A 19,193-nucleotide genomic window follows, 5' to 3' on the forward strand; every position below is an offset into this window, starting at 1 on the left:
GAGTTATTTGTTTTTTGGGTGTCGAGTTTGATAAGTTCTTCACAGATTTTGGATACTAATAACCCTTTCTCTGATATGTCATTTGAAAATATCTTTTGCATTCTATCCCATTTAAATTGTATATGTTACTTCATATCATAATACCTTTAAATTTTTTTTAATATTTATTTATTTTTAAATGTTTGAGAGATAGAGAGAGTGCGAGCTGGGGAGAGGCAGAGAGGAGGACAGAGGATTCGAAGCGGGCTCTGTGCGGACAGTGGGGCTCGAAGAGAGCAGGACTCTGTTCTGTGGGGCTCGAATTCACGAACCGTGAGATCATGACCTGAGCCAAAGTTGGATACTTAAACGACTGAGCCACCCACCGGATAGGTTGGATCATGGGTCCCCTTGCGTTGGTAGCAGCTTCAGAGCAGAGTATGAACTGCAGTGGCCAGAGTCATGGCGGGACAGGTGTTTAGAAAATTTCTTCTCCTGTTTGCTAGTTTTAGTTGAAAGGAGTGCAGCTGAAACTGTAACCAAAGGAAGCATTATGCTTCCAGAAAATTCTCAAGGAAAACTATTAGAAGCGACAGTGGTGGCTGTTGGATAGGGCTCTGAAGGAAGGGGTGGAGAAATTCAACGTGTTAGCATGAAAGAGCTTACATGAAAGTTGAGATAAAGTTCTCCCAGAATATGGAAGCACCAAGTTAGTTCTAGATGCCAAGGATTATTTGTTATTTAGACATGGTGACATTCTTGGGGCACCTGGGTGTCTCAGTCGGTTAAGCATCCAAATTAGGCTCAGGTCATGATCTCGTGGTTCATGAGTTCGAATGCTGCATCAGGCTCTGTGCCAACAGCTCAGAGCCTAGAGCCTACTTCAGATTCTGTGTCTCCCACTCTCTCTCTCCCTGCTCATACTCTGTATCTCTCTTTCTCTCTCTCTCAAAAAATAATTTTTTTCAAAGAGGTAACTTTTATTTCTCCCCTTAATTTTTTTTTTTTTTTTAATTTTCTTCTCAGTCTCAGGTCACATTGTCAATAGATGGTCAAACTCTTTATAAGGGAGGCATTTTTTTTTTCCAATGTCATTTTATCCAAATACCTTCTTTAAATATATGGCAATATTTTAACTGAAAATCCCCCCTTCTCATATAAGGTGAGCAATGTCTAATAGAAAACAAACTCACTATAGTTGCTCATATTTTTCTACAGAATGAAAGAAATTGGCAATTACATTAAAAAGCACGTGAGGGATCACCTGTGTTGGCCAGTTGGTTAAGGGATCAACTCTTGATTTCGGCTCAGGTCAGGATCTCATGGTTGGCAAGTTCCAGCCCCTCATTGGGCTCTATGCTGATGGTGCAGAGCCTGCTTGGGGCTGGCTCTCTTTCTCTTTCTCTTTCTCTTTCTCTTTCTCTTTCTCTTTCTCTTTCTCTTTCTCTCTCTCTCTCTCTCTCTCTCTCTCTCTCTCTCTCTCTCTCTCTCTCTCCCCCTCTCTTTCTGCCCCTTCAGAGCTCTCTCTCTCTCAAAATAAATACATAAACTTAAAAAAAAGTGAGAAAAATACAATTTCAGAAGGTAGAGACTAGTATATTTGTTCCTATTTCTTGCAATGAAGCTATCCCTGACATATCACTGACAGTCAATTTCAGCATGTACTGTCCTGAAGTCTACAAGCTGGCCCGAAGACAGAAGGAAAAATAAAACTATGCGGTATAATTGTTAACTGCTGGGAATCAGTAAAAGGAACTTACTGAACATACTGTTTCAGAATGGAAACACAGGGAATGTGACAAAGGTAGGTAGGTGTGTATGTGTGTGCATGTGTGTTTTGTTTTGTTTTGACAGAGAGAGAGAGAGAGAGAGAGAGAGAGAGAGAGAGAGAGAGAGAGATGGAGCAAGAACAGGGGAAGGGCAGAGAGAGAGAGGGAGAGAGAGAATCTAAACTACACTCTGAACTGTCAGCATAGAGCCTGATGCAGGGCTGGATTTCACAAACCTGAGATCATGACCTGAGTCCAAATCAAGAGTTGGACACTTAACCAATGGAGCCACCCGGGTGCCCCAAAGGTAGGGAGGTTTGTAAGCAAAGCTTAAGGGACAGCTCATTCACTAGGGTTAAAGATCTGCCCTTTTGAACAGTTGTTTATTGTAGAACTTGGGAGATTTACAGTAGAATTTTTAACACTGAAGAGCAGAGTTGTCACAGATTTCTGAAATATAGTTTAAAATTCACAGCAAACATTTAAAACTGAGAGGAGTCTCTGAACCACTAAGACACAGTGATTCCTTCTAAATTCAAGTATAGTGCATTCAAGCTTTTTAGGGTACCCACCATGTGACAGGCACTGGGCTTGGTGTTAATAATGCAAGGATGAATGAATTTAGTCCTTGCTCTCACAAAGCCCTTTCCAAAGGAAAGAAATTCAGGTCAGATAAGATCTCAGTATGTTTTGGTAAATGGCACAATGGGTATACATGCAGGGAGGGACAGGTCCTGTGGGAGGAACACAAAGGAGAGAATCTACTACATCTAACCAATAGGAGGTCGCTAACCAAGGTCGCTTTAGGAGTGACCCTCCTGTAATATTTTGCTACACAAATTGTTTTAATAAAGGTGTGTTTTTCAAAGCAAAATAAGAAAATCAAACATTGCTATGACAAAACCATTCAGAAGATAACTGGGGGAAGCTGGGGCCCTCATCAGAGTGGGTTAACATAACTGGTGTGTTTGAAGGCTCCTGACGATCATCACCCCTCAGATTCCTGGGCTTCCTGTGGCAGAACCTGAGCCATTCGCTCAAGGTGGGTACATCAGGGTTGGGTCGACACTCCCAGACAGTTTACCAAACCCAAGATGCCTGACAAAGACAGGCTATATTAGTTTAGTTTAATTTATTATAGCCTAGCATTTTATTTATGTATTTATTTGAGGACAGTGGTTCATAGGTGGCATGAAAGATCACAGATGCCTTTGTGAGTGAAGCGATAGTTCAGAATGGGTGGTTGGAAATACTGCCTGGGAGTCCCTGGGAGTGAAGGTCTTCTTCCAATCGATCATTTCCCAGCACAAGGTGGCAATGGAGGGGTCTGATAAGACAAGTAAGGAGCTTCCGTGCCTGAATGGAGCCAAGTCTTGGTCACAGTTTGGCCAAGGCTTAGATAGGGCAGGCAAATAGAGTACTCACATACTCAGTGCCCTGGTGATAACCACTCACATAGCTAACAGGTTAGGTTGTATGCTTTTTGATCAAATTCACATTCACAGCACAGAGAACAAACCATAAATCCCGAAGCACACATTCACAGTGGTTGAGGAAAGCAAGACAAAACACTACAAAGTTAAGTGCGGGGTCTGTATTTCTGGTCCTTTCAGTTGATATAAATATACGCAGAATGATAGAAAGTGATAGATTTATACCTGCAAATCAGTGGAAAGTCCCGGCCTGCAGTCTAACAGTGGTGTTCTTTTCTTTTTTTTTTTTTTTTTTTTAATATTTATTATGGAGAGACACAGAGCATGAGCAGGGGAGGGGCAGAGAGAGAAGGAGACACAGAATCCGTAGCAGGCTCCAGGCTCTGAGCTGTTAGCACAGAGCCCGACATGAAACTTGAACCCACAGGCCACAAGATCATGACCTGAGCCAAAGTCGAATGCCTAACCGACTGAGCCACCCAGGCGCCCCATAACAGGTGGTGTTCTAATCTTTGCTTTGTCTTTATCAGCCACTTAGCTCCGCAAAGCTTTCCTCTACCTCATAAGTGGAGATAGTATCACTTAGCACACACCCTCACACAGGGTGAGACTCAATAAATCTTGGCTATTACTGTTTCAGTGAATCGTACAGGGGTGTTTCACTATAGGCTTGTGAGGATGAACACACAGGTTAGGCTTCAGAGCTTACAAGTAGATTGGGAAAGTTTATACACATGAGAAATGCAATAAAAAGTTATGGCGTGTTTGCATATATTACTATGTTAGAGGTAAATGAGAATATGTGGTATATGTAACCATTAGAAGAAAAAGACAATGAGGAGATGCAGGAATACAATGGTGGTGGAGAAAAGAAAAATTAAATCTAACGTTAAAAAATGTGTAGCATGTTTCACAGATTTCTCAGATATCGCGTGGTACCCAAGAGATCACGATTTATCTGACTTTTTTTTTGCCCAAATTGGGGTGACCCCAAAATAACACTAAAGCATAGTCAGAATTAAAGAATCTTAGTAGCTTTGTCCTCTAGGGTTTTGATGGTTTTCTGTCTCACATTTAGGTCTTTCATCCATTTTGAGTTTATTTTTGTGTATGCTGTAAGAACGTGGTCTAGTTTCATTCTTCTGCATGTTGCTGTCCAGTTCTCCCAGCACCATTTGCTAAAGAGACTGTCTTTGTTTCCATTGGATATTCCCTCCTGCTTTGTCAAAGATTAGTTGGCCATACATGTGTGGGTCCAATTCTGGATTCTCTATTCTAGTCCATTGGTCTATGTGTCTGTTTTTATGCCAATACCATACTGTCTTGATGATTACAGCTTTGCGGTAGAGGCTAAAGTCTGGGATTGTGATGCCTCCCACTTTGGTTTTCTTCTTCAATATTATTTTGGCTATTCAGGGTCTTTCGTGATTCCCCACAAAATTTAGGACTATTTGTACTAGCTTTGAGAAGAACGCACACGTACCCCAGCGTTTATAGCAGCGCTTTCAACAATAGCCAAATTATGGAAAGAGCCTAAATGTCCATCAACTGATGAAGGGATAAAGAAGATGTGGTTTATATATACAACGGAGTACTACTTGGCAATGAGAAAGAATGAAATCATGCCATTTTGCAGCAACATGAATGGAACCGGGAGGTATCATGTTAAATAAATCAGTCAGTGAAGGACAGATATTGCATGTTTTCACTCATATGTGGATCTTGAGAAATTTAATAGAAGTCCATGGGGGAAGGGTACGGGGGAAAATAGTTAGAAACAACCACAAGAAACTCATAAATACAGTGAACAAACTGGGGGTGGATGGGGTGGGGGAGAGGGGAAAGTGGGTGATAGGCATTGAAGAGGTCACTTGTTGGGATGAGCACTGGGTGTTTTATGTAAGCTAATTTGACAATACATTATATTAAAAAAAAATAAATAAAAATAAAAGCCAAAAAAAAAAAAAGAATCTTAGTAGCAAAAGGGGCCCAAGCATTCCCTAGGGTAAGATCAAGCCTCTCTTGAAGGGTAATTTAATGAAAGCTGCTGGGAGTCCACATATACAAAGGCATCCTAAGGACAGTGATGCTTTCTGCTCCTTACTTCGGTGCAGGGATTGGATAGAGAAAGGAAGAAGCACATTTTGGCAATGAGGGGCTAAGCGAAGGGGATGGATGGTGTGTGACAATGATTCTTGCCTTGAGAATTTTCAGATCCACCTAACTGAGCTCATGATGAAACACCTTCTGTATTTTTATTACATTCAAGTATTTTCCTGTATCAAGTGTTTTTCACACCTATTTTCTTGAAGTATTTGAATAGTGTTTCATGGGCAACAACTAATGAACATGTAGTTGGTGTTGACATCTGTATAAATGTACCGGTCTTTCAAAATAGAACATTTTTATGATATATATAATGTTCGAAATACGTCCAGACTAGACGTGCCCTAAATATTTGTCACAGTCGCGAAATCAAGGTGTAGCTAATGCGTGTGAAAAATAAAACTCTGTCTTCACTTTCAGAAAATGTATTCATTTTTATGTATCTAGTCCTATGATACAATTATTTATGAGATTATTATCCCAATCCATCCACCATTCTGTATGATTTTTGAGCCAAATATTTGATTTAGAGAAATAAATGGTATCAAGATCAATTTTGCTAGGATGATTCCTTCTTATCTTTTGTTTAGTCCTGGCCCATCTCCCGGGCCTCTGTAGGGTCTCAAATAATCTCTCATTAAAATGTACTGTCCTGAGAGTATAATTTAGATTGCACCTTTGTTTTCCTCTTAGCAGCATTTACATAAAGAGAGAGAAATTTCTGTTTATCTCATAGTTTATCATTCTAGACATCATTTACTGTTTTTGTTTGAATTGTAGTTTTCCACAATATAGATCACACTTTATGACAATTCACAGAGTTATGTGAAAACTTTATAAAATATTTCCCTAGATAGAAACTCAGGGACCACAAGTTTCACTCTCTCTATTTACAGATGGAAAAACTGAGGTAGATGGAGGTTAAGGAGTTATCCCTGTAGTTAGTTGGGAAAAGAGTTAGAAACAAGACCCATATATTCTCAATTAATCTATTAACCAGTGCACAGGTAAATCGGATAACTTACCAAACATTTTTCTAGTTTCTCATTTTATTCTCCGTGTGATTTCCAGTATTCCACTTCGTTGTGTTTTCATGGAGCCTTGTTTTCCGAAACCATATTTGATATCAGATGTTTGGTCCTGACCTAGAGGAGAACAGCCAGGATAACTAATAAGGATGGAAAAAGAGTAGAGACTATATCCAAAAGGTGAGAAAAGCACAGCTTAGAGAATGCATGAGGAAACTCTCCCACCCCCACACTACTCCACTTGGGAGTTTGATTCTTTTTGCCTTTGCTGTGTTATTGCTCAGTCATCATTTTGCTACGTCACTCTCCTTAAAGTAGCATAGAGTTAATTAACACTTGGGGGAGGGCATTTTTTTCCAATGTGTAGGTTTATCTCTTATACTGATAGAACAGAGTAACCGTAAAACACGCTGCGAGCAATGGAATGATGTTTTCATCACATCTTCCTATCATTCTCCTCATTGTAGATTTTGTTTTCCAACTTGTGATGAACGCTTCCCTTATTTTGGAATGTTGCTTGGAAAATGATTCATATCCCAAGGCTATGACCAGAGAGTATAAAGGCAAATTTGTTTCAAAATGCCATTTTTTGTGTGTGATCTAAACCCCTTATGTTTCCAAATCAGCAATTTGGGAACATAGAGCCATTCAGGTTGGGTTCACAAGAGTCAGTCCCCTCAAAGGCTGCATTGTGTTCTGCTTTTATGCAACACTTGCCTAGTAATTTTACCTTCTCCAAAGTCATAAGCCATATTCATGTCGTTAAAAACTTCCGTATCATTCCACTGAATTCTCCTAACAAAAAATAAAATGCAATTTTTTCTTGCCTGTTTAGATTGTAATTTAAGTTAAATGAGAGTCAAAATGTCTTAGAGAATGACACAGCACAAAAGCCAGTTTGAGCATATTTCTTAAATCCAAAACATGTGAAATCTGGACCACTTGTTAAATAGGATCCCAATTTCTCAAGAAGGTTATTATACATTTACCATTCAACAGTGGCAGAAATCAACTTCATCTTATTGTGAAATATGAAATAAAAGAGGATAGTTATGAATCATTTTTCTAAAGTAGATAGTTCTCTAATTTCACCTATGAAGACTAATAATTTAATGACTGTGTTCACAATAATCTCCAGCCAGTAAAAGCATACTGTCTTTGATCTAAAGGCTCAAATTTAAATCTTTAGGAAGATTGTGTTTTTTGAACTTGAAAGAAGAAGCCAAGGTTAAGTTGGTTTTTCTAAAAAACAATACTGGTAAATATATTTTTTAGCGACAAGTGGAGTAGGAGAGCAAGGAAGAGATACATGCATTTAAGAAGAAAAAGCATAGGAACGGAAGTAGTACTGACTATAAACTCTTCAATTATTCTTAACAGATGTTAAACTGAGAGCAGAATTTCACTTTGACTAAATTATTTAGCCAAGGAAAGGCAAGCACATTTATTTCTTTGTTATTTGATTGTGTTTTGCACACACTCCTGGGGAGTGTGGTTTCTACTATAACTGGGGACAGGCATTGGGTTGTTGGTTAGGAAGCTGGTGCTTCCAGGGAGTCAGTCAAATCCTCTGAAATAAACATGATTAGATACCCAATGGGATGCCAAGTGCCATGCCACATTCCTGCTGAATCGATCTGTTCAGCATAAATCATAAAAATATTAAAAGTAATACAAAGTGTACTGCCTTTTCAGTCTGATATGTTTGAATCTCAATTCACCTTTGCATATGCTATGCAGCTGATATTTAAGAATCATATTTACCCTGAGGTCTTATCATTAATATAAGGGTATTACATTCTACATTAAAAGGTTGTTGCAGATAGAAAATAATGTATGCAATATTTGCCAGCACTGTATCAAAAAACATCTACTTTACTTTTGTGGAAATGATTCTATAGGGTATGCCTACTAACTGCTACATTGATTCAAGATTTTATTTTTATAGATGTATGTTTCACCTATTTATAATAGATTTGAGGCTCTATTGATCTGATACATTCTGCATAAGAGTTAATTATTTCCAAAGTGATCTAATTCACTTCTAGAGAACTATGTAGCTACCGAGAAACTCAGTTCTCTCTTTTACTGATTGGCTCACCCATGCACACTTTTATTTAGTTTTAAAAAAAAAATCATTCTTCTTATGGACTAAGAGATTAATATGAAATTTGACAAGCCAATGACTAGCTATGACTGTGTATGGATGACATCTAAATCAGACACTGCTACTGAACATATGTTGAAAATTATCACAAATGAAAGCTTTTATGGGGTCTTCCATTTTTACATTTATTGCTTGTGTGTTTTTTAAAAGACACAGTTTCTTGTCTGGATACAATCTGGGGTGCAATAAATGTTTTGGAGTTTAAGCATACTAAATCCATTTAGCCTCTTCAACATCTAAATGTCTGTGTTTCCCGGTTTTATATTGATTTAGAAGCCTCTAATAATGTTTCTGAAATCTGAGAAAACAAAACAATAAACCATTTCATTTTTTTATTCTCTGTAAATGTCATTACTCATAAATGTCAAGATAAACTTGCTTTGAGTGTTATGCAATTTACCATGTCACGTATCATTGACATCACAAAATAATAGCATGAGTCACATTTGAAGATACGTAAGCAACCCTTTTTTATATGTGGAACTCAGGGCAAATAAAGCTATTTACTTTTTTTGGCAAGACAGTATGTTATGAAAAGTGATATAAAACATCTTTAACAAAAGTACACATTGGATTTAAAATGTCACACCCTTTCACTTCTAGCTCCTCTACTGAATACAGACATCGGGAAATCACATTCATTGTTGGACACCACATATTCCTTGTGACTTAAATATGTTTGCATGATCTGAACAGGAATAAAGTAATAAAAAATATACCTGAAACAAACGAAGACAGATACTCTATTCTGTGTGTAATGGACAAAACTGTGCTTTTCCCAAGTCCATAAGCTGAAATCCTAACCCTCAAAGCCACCGTGTTTGGAGACAGGGTCTTTAAAGAGGGAATTAACGTTAAATGAGGTAGAGCCCTCAACCATAGGACCGGTGTCATTAGAGGAAAAGGAGAGATACCAGGGAAGGTTGCAACAGAGGAAAGATCATGTGAACACACAGCAAGGTGGCCATCAATAAACCAAAGACAGTGGTCCTGGGCAAACAACCCGCCGACACACTGATATGGATTTCCAGCTTCCAAAAGCATGAGAAAATAAATTTCTGTTGTTTAAACCAACCAGTCTGTGATATTTTGTCTTGGCAGCCCCAGCAAAGTAATACACTATTTAACGTTCCTCAATATTTAAGTATTTCAGCTGGGATTAACCCCTTTAATTTTTAAAGAACACTTACTTAATTGCATGATAGCCACTGATTTATAACTAAAACAAAAGCCAGAATTTTGCTTGAAGATAAGTTCATAGCAGCTTAATTAATGTCATTTGGATTAGCAACATTTACTGAATGCCAAATATGTTTCAGACATTGTGAATGGATTCTAGAAACACCAAGATTAATTAAACACCATCCCTGTCATTAAGGCACATATGGTGCAAGGGAGGATAATGACAAACATTCCATTAATTCTGTCCGGTGGTGCAGCCAGCCATCGGGGCTGGGAACCACAGCTAGAATCTCAACTCTATTCGTAGGTGATGTTGACGAACGTCTGATGAATTGGTGGGCAGGCTCTATGAGCCGCTTCTTCCCAGAAGGCCAAATCCTAACAGAAGCTCGTCCTAACAGCAAAAGGACACGTGTGTGTTCCCAGAACAAAGTCGTTCTTGCCAGCAGCATCAGGACACCTCCCGAGGCCTACTTCATGCTCTTAATACCTGTTTGTTGCAGAAGCAAGACATAAGATAGACTAGCACGTTGCCTTCTGCTCTGTCTTGCGGAGTGAGCCTGTATGACTAGGGAACAGAGCTGACTCTCAGACTAGAATTTGTTTTGGAATAGGTCATAAAAATAATCTGCATTTCCACCCTACCAACGAACAATTTATTCCTTGCTAATATGGCTTCCAGATAGTTCCCACACCTTCTGGATACAACAGCCAATACTGAAAACAGTGTGCAATCCCAGATAATTTCTACTACCTGAAGTCAGGTCTATTGTTGATTATCTTTTTTTTTTTTTTTTAACGTTTATTTATTTTTGAGACAGAGAGAGACAGAGCATGAATGGGGGAGGGGCAGAGAGAGAGGGAGACACAGAATCGGAAGCAGGCTCCAGGCTCCAAGCCATCAACCCAGAGCCCGATGCGGGGCTCGAACTCACGGACCACGAGATTGTGACCTGAGCCAAAGTCAGACGCTCAACCGACTGAGCCACCCAGGCGCCCCAATATTGTTGATTATCTTATTCACTCTTTGTTTCCTAGCAATTGTGTGTGTGTGTGGGGGGGGAGGGTGCTCAGGGGGTAGGAGGTACAGGGTGAATGCGTGAAACTTTCTTTACATTTTTCAGAATCAGTGCCTTAGGGACATTTTGAATAGCAATTTTCCGGCTCTGTGAATGTACAACTGTCCTTAAAAAAGAAATTAATTAGGGGCACCTGGGTGGCTCAATCGGTTGAGCGTCCGACTTCATCTCAGGTCATGATCTCACGGTTTGTGAGTTCGAGCCCCACATCGGGCTCTGTACTGACAGCTCGGCGCCTGGAGTCTGCTTAAGATTCTGTGTCTCCCCCTCTCTCTCTGCCCCTCCCCTGCTCATGCTCTGTCTCTCTCTGTCTCAAAAATAAATAAAAACATTAAAAAAAATTTAAGAAATTAATTAGAGTTAAGAAAGTCAAAATCACTATGTTCTATATATCACCCCGCCACTGGAATGCTGGCACCACATTTCCCTTCCTTGGTCGCACGCTGGCTGTTAGACAGGAGACCCACATAGAGAGCACAGCCAGAAACAAAGATGTGTATGTATCCAAGCAACAGATGGCAGCCTGAGGAAACCAGGGGTGCAACTGCTGGTCTCTCGAGTTGCCGATCTTTCTGCTGTTATAAAGATCCTTCATTTAAGTCATAGTCTGTCCTTTGTTTTTGTTTGCAAAAGCCTATAAAGAAAAAGAAAAGTAGCCTTCGTTTGGCTTTGATGATATAAGTCACATACTACATTTGAGAAATATGTCCTTTGGTCCTCACAGGAATTAGGAGAGGTTACCCGTGTCTTTCAAAAGAGCACTTATTTTAAGGCTACAAAGGAATAATAACATCACCAAGGATTGGTAGGATGCTCTCGACTTCGCACATTTGGTTGTGAGCTGTTTGTCATCACTCCTATCGGGGATATAACTACAACAACGGTTTTGGAGTGAAGGATAACTCAGCTGAGCTTTGCATTTCAAACGCCTGGGAAAGCAAATTCGAGAACTTTAGACTGTCGGTGCATATACAGAATGAAGGACAGGGAGGTGGACTGTAGTTAGGGAATCAACAGTCTCTGCATAGAGGTAGGAATTGCACTACTATATGCACTATAGGATGGAATGCATCTCTAACCAAGTCATAGTATATGTAGAAAGAGAAAAGAAATAGCTTACAAGAGAATCCTAGGTTGGAGTAAAACACACACACACGCACACCACACAAATATAGAACAACAACAACAACAACAACTACAGCAACAAAGGCCATGGGGTTGGGATAGACGGCCAAGTGGTAGAAAGGACTTTAGAGAGAATGATGTTAAGCCAATCTTGGGAAACAAGGATTTCAAAGACGAAATGACCCACCAATTCACCTGTTGCAGAATATAATGTCAGCTAATAAGTGGAAAAGGCCTGTTGGATAGAGGAATGAAAATATAACTGCAGTAGCTGAACGATGCAAACTGCAGTTAGAAAGGTTTAGGTTGAAAGCCTGGTTTAACAGTTTATAGCTCTATGACCATGCACAAGTTATTTCTTTTAAAGCTGAATTTCTCTGCCTATAAAATGGGGATAATACTCTTCTTTTTAAAGTTAAAAAAATAATGTAAAAAACTTGGAAACTATCAGCTTCTGGCTATCCCTTACACTGTTTTCAAACATCACACACACACACACACACACACACACACACACACACACACAGAGATACATAAGACTTGATTAGAAAGTGGAGGGAATCTATTAGTTGCTCCATTTCAACCTTGAACTTTCCCCATCAATAATGAGGTGCAGCGTGGATCCAGAATTGCTTGAATCCTGCTACCCATTTTCATTTTCCTTTCTTATAGAATGAATTGGAACACAAAAGCTTTCAATTTAGGGCAAGGTGAGCCAACTACTTCTGAAATTTTAAATCTAATATTGATTGGCATCTAGAAAAGAATTTCCTTCTTCCATCTCTCCTTCCTTTCTCCCTTCTTCCCTCCCCCCTTCCTCCCTCCCTCCCCTCCTCCCTCCCTTCCTTCCTTCCTCTCTTCCTTCCTTCCTCTGTTTCTCTCTTTCCTCCCTCTTTTTTGACAATTTAGTGACTTTTCTTTTCTGCTAAGGCAAAAGTGACTTAGAGTGACATATGAAACATCCAAGATGGCTAAAGAAACTAATTTTTACTTTTCAGTTGTTTCCTTCTCCATCCCTGGTTCTTTTTCTGTTTTACTCTTTTTTCCCCCTCAATCTTTCTCCACTACAGTTTCTTCTTTTCCCCATCTTCTTATCCACTGTCTTCTTCCTCTCCCCATTTTCCCTTTAGAAACTCAAGAAATATACTGAAACATTCTTTTAGGAACTCACAAAATCTACCAAAGAGTGTTTTCAAACTCTTCTTTTAATTACAGGATGACTGGTAGTGTGTTACTTTTATCAGTAATGCCAAGATAGGAGCAGGGACACTTGGAGTCATGGTATGATCAAAATGAACTTATAAGAGTCCCAGGGTGAGTCAGAGGCTTATAGAATCTCTCTTGTTCATATGACAAAATGAAGGATGGGATATCTGCAAAAGAATGTCTTAAACTTACACCGCCATACTTTGTTCTTCAAGTCCACTGCAAATAAAATCTTTTGTGAAATTCTTTCCATTGAGTCTGTTGCTGTATTCTTTAGTTATTCTTTTAGTCTTTCAAACAAGAATAAACCATGTTTGATCAAAGATAGCTTCTTTGGGCAATTTCTTTTTGTTTGCACTTTAATATTTATCTTTGGGACTTTATACTCTTAAGAGTCTAGCTTCAGAACTTAGAAAAAGTAATGCTAGCAACACTGTTTAACCAAATATAAATTCAGTATCTCAACATTCTATGCAACTTATAGAATGAGAGCGATGGAATATTACCTTTCCCTGTGCAATTACATCACTCCTAAACTAGTCTTATTTTTGGACACACGGCTTAATTAAACAAAAATAAAAAAAAAATTGTGTGTGAAGTCTATTTCAAATTACTGATATTTCAAAAGAAATTTAGAAACAGCATGATTTGAATTTTAAAATGAAATTTTGTGGACTAACTCTAAAAGTTTTCAAAGAAATAGCTTTTATAAAGATTTAGGAGAGCTTCTTAAAAAAAATGAAATCCTGCTTGGATGGCCAGCCCCAAGTTGAGACATGAAATCAATGATATGTAGCTGTGACTAAAGAGGGGAGAAGATGCATGATAGTTTCTATTCCACCATCCCTCCACCAGAAACTCCATCATGGGGACCTCCTCCTTTTTCTCCCTGAGACTTTGTCAAATTGTGAACATGTGTTGGAAAAAGCAAGGTAACGGAGATACTCCTGAACATATTGTGAATTATTTCAAACGTCACCATTTTCATTCCAGATCACCATTTAGAGTTTTTAGTTGTCCATGAAAATATGAAATATCTTAATGACTTCTCTTTCATATATATTTTATCACAGCCTCCTTTTTTGTGTATGTCTTGTTCCAGTTGGGTTTCTCATTAATGTAATTGCCTGAATAATGATGATTTTCTTATTTTCACTTGTGAATGTTTATATTGTTTTGTATCACACAATCTAATGTTCTTTGTCTACCGAAATTCACTCCTTCTTTTTCTTTTCTTATCCTTTCTTTCTTTCTTTCTTGCTTGCTTTCTTTCTCTTTTGTTTTCTTTTCTTTATTCCTTCTTTTCTTTTTCCCCCTTTTTCTTTTCTTTCTTTCTTCTTCTTAAAAGGCACAATTAGCTTTTAGTTACCAAAACATGTTACATAACTTAAATGTAAGTACCACATTTGGTTTTCCTCTGATTTCTGAGTTAGAATTTTTACTATAGCTTATGTAACTTCTTACAAACAAATAAACACACAACAGCAATAAGAGAAAACAAACCGGCTTATGACTTTACCTTTAAATGGAGGCACATTCAAGGAAATGGTGGCCAGACTTCCCAAAATTATTTGAAACAAAATTTTATCTAAGTCTACGAGAAAATGGGAAGCAGAGATTTAATTCCTTGTACGTATTAAAAAAGAAAAAAAAAAAAAAAACTTCTAAAAGTCCTTCCTCCATTCTGTTGCCATGTCAGGACAGAGAATAGCGTGAGGCAAGTGAGGCAAGACCATAGGTGCAAAATTTAAGCAGGCATTAAAAATTCCCAATGACAAACGCCAATTGGTCCTTTCAATGCACCATTGAAAAGTCAAAGTTAATGCAAAACATCCACGATGAACAAAGGCTTGAAATTTTACTTAAGGACAGCATTCAACCTTATACTTGCACAACTCACTTTCCTTATAGGCCCTTAGACCTGGCCCTGGTGTTTGCAGGCAATTCCTTTCTCACACGTACTGGTGACAGTTGCTTTCAATATTTAACTCTTGATGCACACAAAGCTACCAATCTCTCTCTCTCTCTCTCTCTCTCTCTCTCTCTCACACACACACACACACACACACACACACACAAACACACACACACACACACACCACTGCTCCCTCCATTCTACTAAAGTAGTACTCTCATTTACTCTCCTTTCTTTAACAGAAACTAGCTCTTAGGATAATACCATATTCTCTTGGGTTTCTCTATTTCTCTGTATCCCCTTATTAACCCTATTATGCACAATAAAAGTGGGCTCAATGATTGACCCAATGAGAAAGACTCTTTTACCCTTAGAAGGATGGTGTTTAGGCTTAATGAAGGGAGAAGATGTTACATAGCGTGATATGTTGATAATGGCAAATAACCTTATATCCACACAGACATGTCCAGTTGGTCAGTACTTTCACATAAGGTACTCGTATGTTCCTTTCCCATCACTAGCATAAGGAGTATATTATTACCATCCCTTGTTGAATATGAGAAAATAGGCACAGAGAGGTGATTTACCTGTTCAAGTCTACTGCAAGTTTCTGTGCTTAGTGGATAAGTTGGATAACCCAATTCTTTCCTGTTTTTGTTTAAAATGCTGTATTTGAAGACAATTTAGAATTTGAACTCCCAACTGCAGAATTATTATTCATGCGAATGCTTCCGGCGTGTTGTGAGAAATGTGTTAACGGAATAAGCAAGGTGTATATCCTACCATATAATAGCAACTATTCTGACTCTGCCAAATAAAACAGAAGTATACAATAGGCTTGTGTCTGCGTTTCCAACCAGTTTTGACAACAATGATGGTATGCGCTGTAAAAAAAAAAAAAAAAAAAAAAAAAGGCACCATCCAAAAATAGTTTCCTTGCCTTTTGGGTTGATTTGTCTGTCAAAATGATGAACCAATTGTGCAAGGAGAATCAACACTTAGGGGGGTATTTTTTTTTTTTTTTTTTACCTGTCACAGCAGTCTGTCCTGCCAGAGTGTAGCTGATAAAAATGCCTGAAGTCTTCCCTTATCAGCCAACTATAGTCCTGATTTTAAAGAAGAAAAATTCAGTGCAAACCAAGATTCTCAGGAAGTAATATCATGATAAACATTCTCAAAATAATGGAAGCGATAGCTTTTGAATCTCAATCCGCTATACCACAAACTCTTATCATTGATGATTATTAATTATTCATTTATTCACATATTCTTCCATATTTCATACCAACCTCCATACCAAAGTACTTATGTAAGAATTCAAGCTACAGCCATTAAGGGAAAGGGTCATACCCCTCTGGAATGCTCAAAAAAATGTATCAAATTATTTTCTAAAATAGCCCAAAGCAGCTGAAGTAGTTTCAGATTGCTTCAGGCATTCTTAAATTCCTAAGTGACAAGTGTTACGAAATTTAGCTGTAATCATCTTTCTTATTCAAGAAAAAGTTAATAATTGCAAAAAATAGACACTCGCTTCTCATATTTGCACATTTTAAAATGGAGAACAAAGTGTACAATGCCCTCCAGATAATATTTATCTTTCACCAAAAATGTTAAAGAGTGCTGACTAGAGAAAACTAACAAAATAGATTTCTTCAGACAGTTCTGAGTCTAGAAGACATCACCTTCTTTAACAACAGCACCTGGGAAAAGAGCTGCAAAAGTAATTATATTGGGGTGAAAATTATCATTCTTTTGTGCAGATTTCCAGGGAAAAAATGGTCCATGTTAATTCACTAAGAATCAAGAAAAGATAGTTTAATATTGTTTATTGAACCAGAGTCATTTCATAAAACTAGGACTCATACTAACATATAGTAAATTCCACTGTAGATAAGTATTGTTTAATATATTTTGGCATATTTTTCACATTCCCTGACAGCCAAGGACCTGAGTGTGGTATATTAGTAGACCATATTAATAGTAAAACTTGGCAACATAGTAGTGAAAGGCAGCAAAAAGATTTTTCTACTTCATACTCAGGCTGAATAGGATGTTAAGGATCTCCTCTCTCTTCCAATCCAAGAATATTTCTGAGAGACAATCATCCACGTTTACCACAAACTAATAGCACACAAAAAGCTCACTAACTGGTAATTCCTTGGCTTTTAAGGTACTTGTCTTTTTTTCTTTTTCTTCACTATTTTGAGTTAAAATCTGCCATTTTATTAAGTTCTTCCCATTGTGCTTACGTGTCTTACGGAACGCTCCTGAATAATTTTAGTATTTCTTCCATGTAGTAGGTCATCAAAATCAGGAAGCTGCTGCCTGTTCTCTTCTATGGTTTCTAGCTCCTCTATTCACATATCTCCAATTTCTTCAACTGTTGCATTTATAACATACAAATTAGACACCTAAACTCCATCTCAACCCCCAAATTTCTTTCTTAGATGTTTTCAAGCTTGTGAAACACAGGCACGATCATAGGAATTCAGATATACTGACATAAAAATACAATTGATTTCAAAACTAATACAGAGAACTGAGCTTCTGACGGTCAAGACCTCTGACCAGAGCCTTTTCTGTCTTGGTCAATGGCAGGTGTACTTTTCCTGTTGCTGTTCTTTTTCTCCTTATCTCAAACTCCCTCTCTTTCCCTTTCTGTCTCTGTGTCTCTCCCCAGATTTAATGTGGTGAGAATTTCTTTCTATCTTTCAAAGGTATTCAAGTTTTGGCCACCTTTCACCTTCCCCATTACTATGACATGGTCCATGACGACACTATTGCTTACTGGAAATAGCTTCTCACATAGGCTGCCTGGCTCCCCCCTAGTTGCCTATCATAGCACAGTACCCTTCTCCAGCATCATGGATCCTGTTCAACCACACGTAGGCTTACGGCACTGCTGTGCGATAAACCCTTCAGGTTTGCCCTGCTCTCAGAGAGGATGTGCTTTCTCTCCCCTCCAATGTAACTTCCCATATTCTGCAGCCGGGCCTTCCACCTCTCACTCTGATCTAGCCCCACCAGTCTCCTTGCTATGTTGCAAAAGGACAGGCACACTGTCATCCGAAAGCAGGATTTCTCAAACGTCACCACTACTGACCGGATATTTTGGCTGGAAAATTCTTTGTTATAGGGGACTGTTCTGTATACCACTGGCCTCTATTCGCTAGATACCAGAAGAAAGCCCTGCCCCCAGTTGCGCAACCCAAACTTACATCTAGACACTGCCAAACAGCCCAAGGGGGTCAGAGTAGCTTCTAGTTGAAAGTCACTACCTTAGGGCCTTGGTGTTTTGTATTTCTTCTTCCTAGAAGATTATTTAACATTATATGTATTCTTTCTCCTGAACTTTACCCAAATATCCAGGGTTTTTTTTTTTTTTTCTAACTTTCTTGGCCACAATAATTAAAATTTAACACAAACTCCTATTTTACATGTTTCTAGATGTCTGTTTTTTTTTTTTTTTTTCAAATTTACCCAGAGCTAATATATTTTTTAAAGACACTTTTTGAACCATTTTAGGTCCACAGTAAAATTGAAGGGAAGGTACAGAGATTTCACATATACTCTCTGCCCTCACAGACCCACAGCCTCTCTCACTATCAACATCCCACACCAGAATGGTACTTTTGTTACACTTTGTGAATCAACACAGACAGATCACTAACACCCAAGGTCCAAAATTTACATTCAGGTTCATTCTTGCTATAAAATCTATAGGTTTGGATGGACAGATGTATCTGTGGCTATCATTGTAGTATCAGATAGAGTGGCCTTGGTGCCCTAGAAATGCACTGCACAATAGTCCACTGTCTGGATGGACCACAGTTTATTTATCCGTTAACCTACTGAAGGCCATCTTGATTGCTCCCAGGTTTTGGCGTTTAAATAGTGTTGCTAGAACCATCCATGTGAAGGTTTTTGTGTAAACGTAAATTGTCAATTCCTTGGATAAATCCTAAGGAGCACAACCATAGAATCATAAGGTAAGAATATGTGCAGATTTGTAAGAAAATGACAAACGGTCTTCCCGAAATGGCTGTGACATTTTGCATTCCACCAGAAATGTCTGGAAGTTCCTACCGCTCGGCATCCTCGCCACCGTTCAGTGTGGTCAGTGTTTGGGATCTGGCCCATCCTAATAGGTGAGCAGTAGTATCTCATTGCTGTTTTAATTTGCATTTCCCTGATGTCATATGAT

General features: G+C 38.5%; 1 pseudogene; it reads left to right on the plus strand.

Annotated features, from left to right (window-relative positions):
* Nucleotides 1–441: 441 nt before the first annotated feature.
* Nucleotides 442–18,257, plus strand: LOC132665028 (10 kDa heat shock protein, mitochondrial pseudogene; annotated as a pseudogene).
* Nucleotides 18,258–19,193: the final 936 nt, after the last annotated feature.

The sequence above is a fragment of the Panthera onca genome, chromosome D3 (genome assembly GCF_046562875.1).
Source record: "Panthera onca isolate mPanOnc1 chromosome D3, mPanOnc1 haplotype 2, whole genome shotgun sequence".
Classification (NCBI taxonomy): domain Eukaryota; kingdom Metazoa; phylum Chordata; class Mammalia; order Carnivora; family Felidae; genus Panthera; species Panthera onca.